Below are 11,071 nucleotides of genomic sequence, written 5' to 3' on the forward strand. Positions count from 1 at the left end.
CCAAGAGGCCGGAAGAGCAGACGTTCAAGGTTAAATATGGCCTCAACTGTCTTGCTAAGAGGGCGTGGGGGACCCACAAGGCCTCCAGGAGACCCAAGGGTTATTGATGCTACCTTGCACCAGGGGCCTGACATGACACCTTTTCTGTTTCATCATTACGTCATCACCATCACCATCGTCACCACGTCATCGCCATCACCACCATCATCACCATCATCATCACCACCAACACCATCACCATCACCACCGTCACCACAGTTATCACTACCACCATCATCACCATCATCATCACCACCAACACCATCACCATCACCACCGTCACCACAGTTATCACTACCACCATCATCACCATCATCATCACCACCAACACCATCACCATCACCACCGTCACCACAGTTATCACTACCACCATCATCACCATCATCATCACCACCAACTCCATCACCATCACCACCGTCACCACGTCATCGCCATCACCACCATCATCACCATCATCATCACCACCAACACCATCACCATCACCACCGTCACCACAGTTATCACTACCACCATCATCACCATCATCATCACCACCAACACCATCACCATCACCACCGTCACCACAGTTATCACTACCACCATCATCACCATCATCATCACCACCAACACCATCACCATCACCACCGTCACCACAGTTATCACTACCACCATCATCACCATCATCATCACCACCAACTCCATCACCATCACCACCGTCACCACGTCATCGCCATCACCACCATCATCACCATCATCATCACCACCAACACCATCACCATCACCACCGTCACCACAGTTATCACTACCACCATCATCACCATCATCATCACCACCAACTCCATCACCATCACCACCGTCACCACGTCATCGCCATCACCACCATCATCACCATCATCATCACCACCAACACCATCACCATCACCACCGTCACCACAGTTATCACTACCACCATCATCACCATCATCATCACCACCAACACCATCACCATCACCACCGTCACCACAGTTATCACTACCACCATCTTCCTCGCCATCACTCCTCCTCCTCCTCCTGCTCCTCCTCCTCCTCCTCAAGACATCCCCAAATCCCTGCCAAGGATGAAGGAAAGAAGGAAGAGACCCATCCCGCACCTCCATGCTCCACACCTCCGCTCAGGACGTGCCCTGCACTCACCCCTGTGTGCCTCGACGCCCTCCCCAACCCCGTGCACACACATAGTCTCCTCCATTGGGCCAGTGTCCCCGTCCCCTGGATTCGACCGCAGCCATCTCTACATCCTAACCTGCCACTAGCCTACACAGCCGATACACTCGCCTGTGTGCAAGCTCAGGTGAGCCTGGGCCTCAGGAACCACGTTCTGATTTGATGGTCCCTGTTTCGGGCAAAGACCTGTCAGGTGCTCAGCAAACACTAACGGGAGGGGGGAGGGTGGGGAAAGAGAGGGCGAGCGGAAGGGGAAGGAGAGGAGGAAGGGGACGGGGCCGAAGGGCGCGGAGCTGGGGGCGGGAAGGAGCGTGTCCGCAGATCAAACTTTCCTCTTGGCTGAGACTCACAGACCCCCTGGAAGTGAAAGCTCTCCAGACCCCACTCAGCGTGACGAAGGGGTCCTGCCAAACCCTCCGGTTCTGCAAAGTTCCCTTCCTCAGAAGGGACAAAATTCCTGCCCTTTGTAAGAAAAGGAAACCAAAATGAAGACACATCACCTTGCCCTTCCTGTTTATCAGACGGCAGACTCCATCTCTCGCTCGGTAAACCGAAGGGCATTGGAGCAAGCCCACTGGAACTCCACTGCAGAGACTCCCGCCTCCTGGTCCATACCCGAATAAGGCATGGGTCCCACAGAAGGCCTCGCAGGCCCACGGAATCCTGATGGCTGCGGGGAGCATGAGAGGGCATGCAACTGCTCAGCCGTGCTCCAGCCTGAGCAGCGGAGGCCCCAACTCCTACCCCTCACACCTGTTTGGGGCATCCCCCTCCCTTGGTGGGAGTGGACCGTCCGATGGCCCCATGCCCCACATTGTCATCGGGACATCTGGAAGGTTCTAGCTGGCTCCTCCAGCCTCTGTTTGGCGCACAGTCAGGGCTTCTGTGCTCAGCTCCCCGAGGAGCTCTCAGAGGCAAATGCTGGGAGCCCCTGGCTCCAGCTGATGTGTGCGGAGTACCCGGGAATGCCAAGAGCCCCCAAGATGGACGAGACCGAGATCGCCCACAGGCAAGCGCCTCTGAAGCAAGGACGGTGCTGCCTGGTGTCCATCTGGAAGTCAAGACGTCATGGGCCTGGCAGAGGGGTGGCCAGCCCTGGCTTCTCAGTGCTGAGAGTGGGTGCCCACCCCTGCTCCTGTGATCCCAAGCTGCCGTGATGTCAGGGTCGTCCCAGGGATCCTGAACATCAGCCTGGTGCCTCCAGGCATCACCTTGAAGCTTGTGGGGCAGGTCCCAGGACAGACCGGGGCTTGGAGGCTGAGGGCAGGGCAGCCCGCAGAGCCTTGCTGTCACTGGAGCCTGTCCTGGGTCTCGAGAGGCCCAGCCAGTCCCTGAGTGTTGGGCCCTGGAGGGGCCTGGGCCGGGGGCTCACAGCCACGAACTTGCATGGGGACAGGCTGGGGTTCTCCACTTCTGGAACTGACCCAGCTCCGAAACTTCTTCGCTCGTGTGGGTGAGCAAGCTTGTTGCTTGGGTTCCACCGTACCTCCCCACTCCTGCCTCTGCCAAGCTGACCCCTCCCAGAGGGGTCCTGGCCCACTGGCTGCCTTCAGCCTCCCTGGTCTCCAAATGGGAATCCCCTGCCTCACCTACCCCCTCTCAGCGCCATCTCCCGGCAGGCCCCCTGAGCGCACACACGTGCACACACGCGCGCTCGCGCTCTGGGCATTCCACACCCCAGAGGTCTCCACGAGCCTCCTTTAGCCATAGTCACCCCTGCCTTCTGGTTCACGTGGACACAAGGCTGAGGCTTGCCATCGTCTGAGACATCCTCTCAGTGGCCCCGGATGACCCAGGGAGCCTCGCAGGGACTCCGTGCACACATCCGTGAAACCGGAGCTTGCGGCCGGCCAGGAAGCCTTCTCAGGAGGATCCAGTGAGAGAACGAACAGCTCACAGTGCCTTTCCTGAGCGCTTGCTACTCGCCATGAACTTGGCTCCCGACAGAGATCACCACCCCACATCCCCATGAGGCCAGGTAAACTGAGGCACGGAGAGGCTGAGGGAGGGGGAGTGTGTCAATAAAGCCCAGGCCTTGGACCCGCAGGGTTTTCTGCCTCCACTTCAGTGTGACAAGTTTGGGCCAAGGAGCCGACCGGGCAGGGCAGAGGTGGACAGGAGAAGCTCGGGCCACCCCGGCCCCCCGTCTGAGCCCACCGCCCACCCTGAATCCTGCAGCCCACACGCCACTCCGGCCAGCGGCAGAGCTGAGCGTGTTAAAGAGAGGCTGATACCTGGGAGGCGGAGACACGCACAGCCAAGAGCCAGGGTGGCCTGACCCGTTCCAGACGAAGACTCTGCCCCACTGCCCTCTTCCCCAGCTCCCACGAGGAGTCACCAGAGACCGGGGACCTGCGGCTCTCCCGCCTAACTTCGCTGCACAGACTCGTCAACTAAGGCTGCTGCGGGCCTTACCCCGGGCACTCCCAGGCGGGCGAGGGGTGGGCAGAGCAGGACTGGGCGGAGAGGGACCGGCTGGAGGCGAGGAGGGTGGGCAGGGCCGGGATGAGCAGGACCGGCCTGGGCTGGGCAGGAGCTGAACGCCCAAGGGCATGGGGAGTTACACTAGAAGACAGGGAAGACTCCAGTTCCTCTGCTGTGCTGTGTGACCCCAGCGGTGGCCCACCCTCTCTGTGCCTAGGGCTCTGCCCCACCTGCCCCCAGAGGTCCTGTGGGTCTTCTTGGCGTTTCCCTGCGTCATCACTAAGCAAACCTACTAAAGAGAAGGCAGGGCTGCCGGGGGCTGTTAGGTAACACCCCGGCGTGTCCCATGTGCACCTCAGAAGGACGCAGCCAGGGCTGGAAGCAGATCTGCCGGGCGCCCAGGAGGCGGCTTCCGCAGCTGGTCCCGCTGGCGGCGGGGCTGCGGGCTCCGGGGAGCACACGCAGGAGCAGCTGGAGGCCAGCTCCAGTGCTGCTCTCCTGAACATCACCTCCCCACCCCCGCACCCCCGGGAGCGCAGGTCCCCTGCCATAACCCCCTGACCCTGCCCCGCCACCGGCCACTGGCCGCCAGCCACACACCCTGCTGCACAGTCCTGGACACGTCTGCCTGGCCACCAGGCCCACGCTCAGGAGCTGCAGGGCTCCCCTCAAGAAGAGCCCCAGCCAGGGGCACCGGGGTCCGCGGCACTGGCTCGAGCCTTCTGCAGGCTGGCAGAGCCCGGGCGGCAGGCGGTGGAGCTGAGGACACTCGGGAGAATCAGCCCGGAGCGGGGAAGGAGCGGGCGCCCACATGCCTTGCTGCACGGTGAGTGCCGCCCAGGGAGGGGGCTCCCAGGGCTGCGGGGAAGGGGCTCACGGCCCGCAGGCGGTGGCGGGGTGGGGTGTGCTGGTGGGCGCCGTGGATGCCAGGCTTGGGGATCCGGAGCCGCGTGGGGAGGGGGCCGGGGAGCGGCAGGTGGCGAGAGCGCCCGGTGTTCTGCAGACTTCTTCCAAGTTCCGGTGGGCGCTGGCAGGAACTCGGGCCGCGGCCCCCAGCAGCGCGCAGCCCGGCGGGGACCTGGGGGCGGAGCCGGGTGGGCAGCCGGACGCGGCCAGGCGGTGCTGCATTGCGCCCACAGCCCGGCGCTCGCGGGGGCCAGCGCCACCTCCAGGGCTACCGGCCTGGCCCGCCCCCTCTTCCCCGGTGAGGGAGCCTGGCAGGATGGGAGCTTGGCGACCTGTAAGCAGCCACGCGCCCCCTTCGGGGTCACTTGTGCACCGTGCTCTCGCCTTCTCCGTGCCGGCAACGTTCCACGTTTTTGGCTCTCAACAGATTCTTTTTTAAAAACCCAGACTTGAAAAGGGTGTTGGGCAGAGCGGAGGCCGAGGCGGAGGACGGGGCGCTCCTCTGGACCTGGGGCACAGCGCGGGGTCTGCAGGCTCAGCCTCCCCGGCCGCCCGCCCAAGGGGAGGCACTGAGCTGGGCTCACACACACCCCGCCCTGGAGGAAGCCCAGCCTTGGGCCTGAGATCCTCGGGGCAGTGGCCCCTCAAACTGAAGTCCAGGGTGCCCCCTGGCATCATGGGGGGACAGTGTCACTGGAGGCTCCTCTGTGGGGCAGTTGTGGGTCACATTCAGGTGCTCAGAAGGACCAGTGCAAGCCCAGCTCCCTCCGGGCTCCGTCTTCACGGGAGCCCCTGTGGGAGCCCCTCACTTACCCAGATGGCTGCGCTGGCTGCATAGACGGGCTCCCGCTGGCCCGCTGCCCGGAAGGTCTCCCGAGGTGGCCTCCGCCGCATCTCTCCTCCTGTGTTGATGTAATGAGGCGCGGCTGCAGCCCCGGGGCTTGGGGTTGCAGAACCCAGAGAGGAAAGCACAGTAGCACCCACCGGGGCAGGAGTGGCCCGCTCAGGACCCTCAGGGAGAGGCGTGGGGCTGGAGCTCTGGTTATCGGGTGAAGCCTAGTCAGACGGGGCTGGGATGGCCCTGAGCCCTGCGGGGCCTGGACCCCAGTCTGGCTTCTTCCCTCCGCCTTGCTCTCCCGGTCTGTGAAATGGGAACAGTGGTATTAATCATTGGGCCCGCTTGGCCATCTTTGGGAGAATTAAATGAGCCCCTGTGGGGGATGGGAGTTGTGAGGGGAGGGTCTGGCCCTTCCTGACTTGATGCTTCGTGTGTGCGGGCTGTTGTCACCGGGTGTTTAACGAAACAATCATTAGCTTTGATGTGTGTCATGTACTCATCTTTGCGGGAAAACAGATTTATGTCTCGGGCAGTTATGGGGCAAGACGGGCTTACGGGGGAGACGCAGTGCCCCCAGGCCAGCCCCTGTGCTCCATGAAATGCCCCCGAATGCAAGGGTACACAGAAGGCTCTGCAGGTGCCCCGTGTCCCTCCGGGCTCTGTCCACAGCGCAGCTGACCCCATAGCCACACTCTGCAGCCGCCAGCCTGGGTCTGAGCCTCCCACCCCAGCAAGTAAGATCCCTCCACCACCGCGGCCGACAGGGGAGCCAGACTCTCCCGGCCTCCACAGCAAGGGGCTGTCAGGTCCTCTCAGCATCCCCGTGTCCTGATGGAGCCCCAGGCTGGGCGGTCTCCAGTCACCCTCCCAGGAGGCGCTGTGTGCGGGTCCGAGGGCTGGAACATACCTGCGGGTCCGAGGGCCGGACCCCGCCTGCAGCCCCTCAGGGGACGCGGCTCCCAGTTCCTCGACATTCCCCCTGCCTGTGGCTGGCTCCTGGCCCTGGCCGCCCGCTGCAGGACGGGAGGAGAAGAAGGCTGAGCAGCAGCCTCTCACACCCAAGCTCTGCCCCGCGGCAGGGAAGGAGGGCGGCCCAGGACGCGGCGCTGAGCACACAGCCTGGCCGAGGCAGAGGCTGCAGGCGCCGGGGCCGGGCCCCTCCCCAGATGCTGGCCTCTCCCTGCCTCTTCTCTGCGGAGTCCTGTGGTGATGGGCAGGTTGGTGGGCTGGGAGCTGGCAGGAGCCAGAGAAGGAGGTGAGGGTACTCGATAGTTTGGGGGTGCTGTTGGGCCGGTGTGAGCGATGAGAGGGGGCTAGACAGCCCCAGGCTAAGCCTCCTGGCTGGTCTCCTGCCTCCGTTCCCAGGGAGCCCCCCTGGACCTCCGGGGCCCACGCAGTCTCTGCTGCCCAGACGCCCCACCATAGCCTCGCTGCCCCGGCCTCCCCACTGCCCCTGGGGGTGGGGCACTCTGGCAGGGCTGCCTCCTCCTGTCCTCTCTCCACTGGGTGAGGTTGGGGCAGGCAAGGACGCCCAGATCCTGCCAGCCCGAGGAGCCCACTCTCTGTCCAGCACCGGGGCAACGCGGGATGTGTCCTGGGGACCTTCTGGGCCTTGATTTCCAGCCGGCGAATTTCACATTTCAGCTGGCTGAGTCAGAGGCAGTGTCTTCCGGATGGTCCGGAAGATGGTCCTCTGCCGGCCCATCCATCCTGGTCACACACGCGCCGGTCTGCCAGACCCCTGCCCTCCCCGGAGCCCTGGGTCCCCGGCTCTTCCTGTCCCGTCCCTCGGGCTGTCCTGGCTTCTTCCCCAGTTCCCTCTGGGCTCTGAGGACCAGCTCAGCAGGAGGGTGGCTCACAGGCTGGGGCAGGAGCCCCCCCATCTCACAACAGAACCACCGAGAGACCGGCCCTTTCCCTCAGTGGGGCCCTGCCGGCCATGGACAGTGAGGGCGCACGCCAGATCCCACCGGCGACCCACAGCCCTTCCCTCACCGGCCGCTCCTCTGTCTGTCTGGCCATGGGTGTTGTCACCAGCAGACACTTCACGGGCCCTGTTTCCGTGTGTCACCCTTTAGGGCCAGGAGGTACAGGGAAGAGCTCCAGGGAGGCCCCCAGAGGAAAGATTTGGAGGAAGTGGGCAACAGAGCGGTGGGGTGTGTGCGGCCCGCAGGGGGCAGGGCGCCGTCCCCCCGGCCCCTCCTTCAGTCCCCACAACCACCCATGAGTAAGGGCCCCATGGCCCCATTTTACAGCTGGGGAACCTGAGGCATGAGCCGGTCGTACTAGTTAGCTGCTCTTCTGTGACAAACCACCCTACACTTAGCCCCTTAAAATGAGCCCCAGCTACCACCTCCTGTGAGCTGACAGTCTCAGCTGGCCCGCTGGGTCCTGCGCTCAGGGGCTCACAGACAGAAGTCAGGGCCCGGCCCGTGGCGCTGCTTCTGTAGGCTCGGGGCCAGTCTGTTCCCGCGCTCATCCAGGCGTGTGGTCGGCCAGAGTCAACTCCTTGCCGCTGTAGGACCCAATCCCGTCTCCTTGCTCCTGCCCGCGGGGCCCCCCGAGGTCCCCTGCCACCGAGCCCCTCCATCTGGGAGCCAGCCACAGACGGCTTTTCACACTCGGGGCCCCGCTCCTCTGTCTCTGACCCCCGCCCCAGCCAGAAGGCCCATCCTGAGGGTCCCCCAGGCACCCCACGGCAACCCAGCAGGGACCTCCACGAATCAGCGAAGAGCGAGGCTGCGAGTCACGTGACTCTCCTCCTCGCCGTGGTCCTCCGCCGGGCGCGGGGTCCCGGGCCTCCTGACTCTGCCAGCCCAGAGGTTCACCACTTTCAAGTCACGCAGCTTGTCCTGTGGTCACCAACCCAGGAGGCCGGGTTCCAGGGAACCAGCCCACCAGGGAGGGAGTGCCGAGCCCAGGCGCCAGGAGGCACATGGATGTGGGAGCTGCGGGGGCCGAGTCAGAGCATGAGCATGGCCTGGAGGGCCAAGGAGGCGGCCAGCTGTGTGGGCAGCAAACACCCTGACCGCAGAAGGGGGACAGGAGGGCCTTTGGGCTCAACCCCTCCCTCCAGACCCAGCACATGGCTGTCCAGACGGGGACCAGCCAAAGACCCTAGGAGGTGCCGGGCAGAACCAGGGAGGGAAGAGACCCCTGCTTCGTAGACCCAGTCCACAGTGGTTTGTGCGAGGGCAGGCCTTTGAGAGAGGCCGGGCTGCCCCTGCTGCCGAGGAACTCTGGGGGCAAGGCTGCTGGGAGAGATAGCCGGGGGTACGCCCTTGGGTGAACTGCTGTCCTGCCATTCGCCTGTTTCTCGTCTGTCCGCCCCAGTGGTCGCCCGGGAGGTGGGACCTCTTGGCTTTGCTCCCCACAGGGCTCGCAAGGTGCACACAGCACGGGGTCAAGGGCGGCCTGGTACTGACACTGGACTCCCCAGCTTCGAGGCCACCACCTGCCGGCCCTCCTGCCGAGCAGACCAGGCTCCCAGGACCTCCTCTGAAGAGAGGCAGGCCGGCAGATGGGGTCGGGCCCACGCAGGCCAGCCTTATCCTGGGCCTGAGCTCCGACAGCCCCTGTGCCCTGGGACAGCGCAGGCCACAGCCACGGGGCTCGCAGCCTCCTGCTGGAGGCGAGGGCGTGGGGGGAGGCATCGCTGCCCGGACCCCCGCAGCCTGCTGTAGCCATAGGCCTCCACCAGGCGTCCTCATCCCGTGTGTGAAGGAGAAAGGCAGGTCGCGCAGGCCTCCTGGCACAGATGGGTTTTGTCAGCTGCCTTAAATCACAGCCTTAAATTACAGCTCGCTCCCCCAGCCGGCAAGGCTGTCTCCTCCCTCTCTCCTTGAGCAGGCTCTCACTCATTTCCCTCTGCCCTGCGGGGGTTCTCTGCAACTTCGAGAGGGACGTGAGACACGCGGGTGGACGGAGGCAGGGATTGCTACGGCCAGGGCGTCAGCAAGGAGGCCTTTCCAGGTGCCAGGGCCGGGCTCAGGGCTTCCTGCAAATGCTGCCGCTGAGCACCGATAGGACCACCTTGGCACCCCACCCCCTCCCCGGGCCCCAGGGGCCGTGGACCATTTGAGGGGGTCTGGAGAACAGCGTGGACACCACCACGGTCAAGCAGGAGAATCAACAACATCGGAGAGCTGGACCGGTGGGGAGTGGGCAGGGGGGCAAACAGAGGTGAGCAGGGGCCAGGGGCTCAGGAAGCTACCAGAGGCTCCCCGGAGGAGGTGAGGAGGCCCCGGGCGGGATCCCGGAGCTGGCCAGCCCCCACCCAGCCCTCTCCTCTCCTCCGCCCCAGAGTCTTCTCCTATCTCCAAGACAGGGAGGGGCCACGTTCAGTTCGGCCAGTCGCAGGCCACGTGATCAAAGCCTGGCATCAGTGCCCTTCCGACACCTGCCTGTCACCCGTCACCCACTCGCGAGCCCAGCCGAGACCCTTGCCAGAGCCCGGGACACCCCCCGGCACCGGCGTCCAGTCCCTTCCAGACCTGGGGGCCTCAAGTCCGCCGTCAGGCGTCCGCGGGCTGCCTCCTGGGGCGGAGCGGGTGTCTGGCGCCCGCATGTGCCCTGGCTTCTGGGGTCGCAGGCCAAGTCCGCCGCTCCTTGGCGGGGGCATCACCCGCCGAGCCAGCAGCCGGGCGCCCGCCAGGCCCCTCGCCCGCCGCAGCCCCACGCGCCCGCAGGGAGACTTCCCGCGGCTTGCGGCCCGGCCCGGTGAGCAGTCGCTGCGCGGCCGGTCAGCGCGCGGGTACAGATGCCCAGTGGCCCCGCCGGTGGCCTCCAGCAGGTGTGGAGGCTCGACTCCGCCTCCCCGCGGGCCCCGGGAGCAACTTCCCTTCTGCCCAGCAGAGGGCGCTGTGGGGTAAGGGTTCGGCCAGCGGGTCCCGGGAGCCGCCGCGCCGGGGAAGCGGTGGGCGGGGCCCCGGCGGGGGCCGGGCAGGTGGGCGGGGCTGGGGTCGGAGGAGCCCCCGCAGGGCGGGGCTGGAGCCGGAGGCGGCCGGACTAGGAGGGGCCCCGAGCCCGCGGCCGATGGCCGGGTGAGGACCGCTGGGCCGGCCCAGGGCCCTTGGCAACACGGCTACTCACCCCTGCTGACCCCTGGGACGCGCCGAGCCTTAATGGAGCGCCTTCTGCATGCCAGGCACAGAGCCCGGCTCGGGAGCATTCTCTAAGCCCTGCGAGAACCCTGGCCGAGGGGGCGGGAAAACCTCCCTTCTCCGGGAGCGGGGGCTGGAGTGACGTCTGGGATCCGACGTCCGCACACCTTTCTCAGCCCCTACAGCTCTTCTGCTTCTCCTACGCCGCCGCCTTCGCACGGAGGTGATGACGGCTTTGCCTCCCAGGGACAAGACGGCTTCTCAGTGGCAGACGCCAGACGAGCCGGGGCAGTCCCTCGCGTTTAGTGTGACCCGGCAGGAAGCAGGAGGGGCTGCTAGGACCGGCAGCGGAGCACTGGGCTTCAGGGGAGCTCCCTGTGTAGGGGGTGCACCGCGCAGGGGAGCCCCAGAAGGCAGCAGAGGCCCAGCCGGCCCTTCAGAAAGAGGAGAGTCTACACTCAACACTGCCCACCCTGGGTCCGGGGTCTCCCTGGCAGGGGCCACCTGCAGAGATGAGCCCCTGGTTCTCCCTGGAAGCGGGGAGGGGACCAAAGGGTTGGGGAGGTGAGGAGGCGCGCAG

This window comes from Mustela erminea, chromosome 9 (assembly GCF_009829155.1).
Source record: "Mustela erminea isolate mMusErm1 chromosome 9, mMusErm1.Pri, whole genome shotgun sequence".
Classification (NCBI taxonomy): Eukaryota; Metazoa; Chordata; class Mammalia; order Carnivora; family Mustelidae; genus Mustela; species Mustela erminea.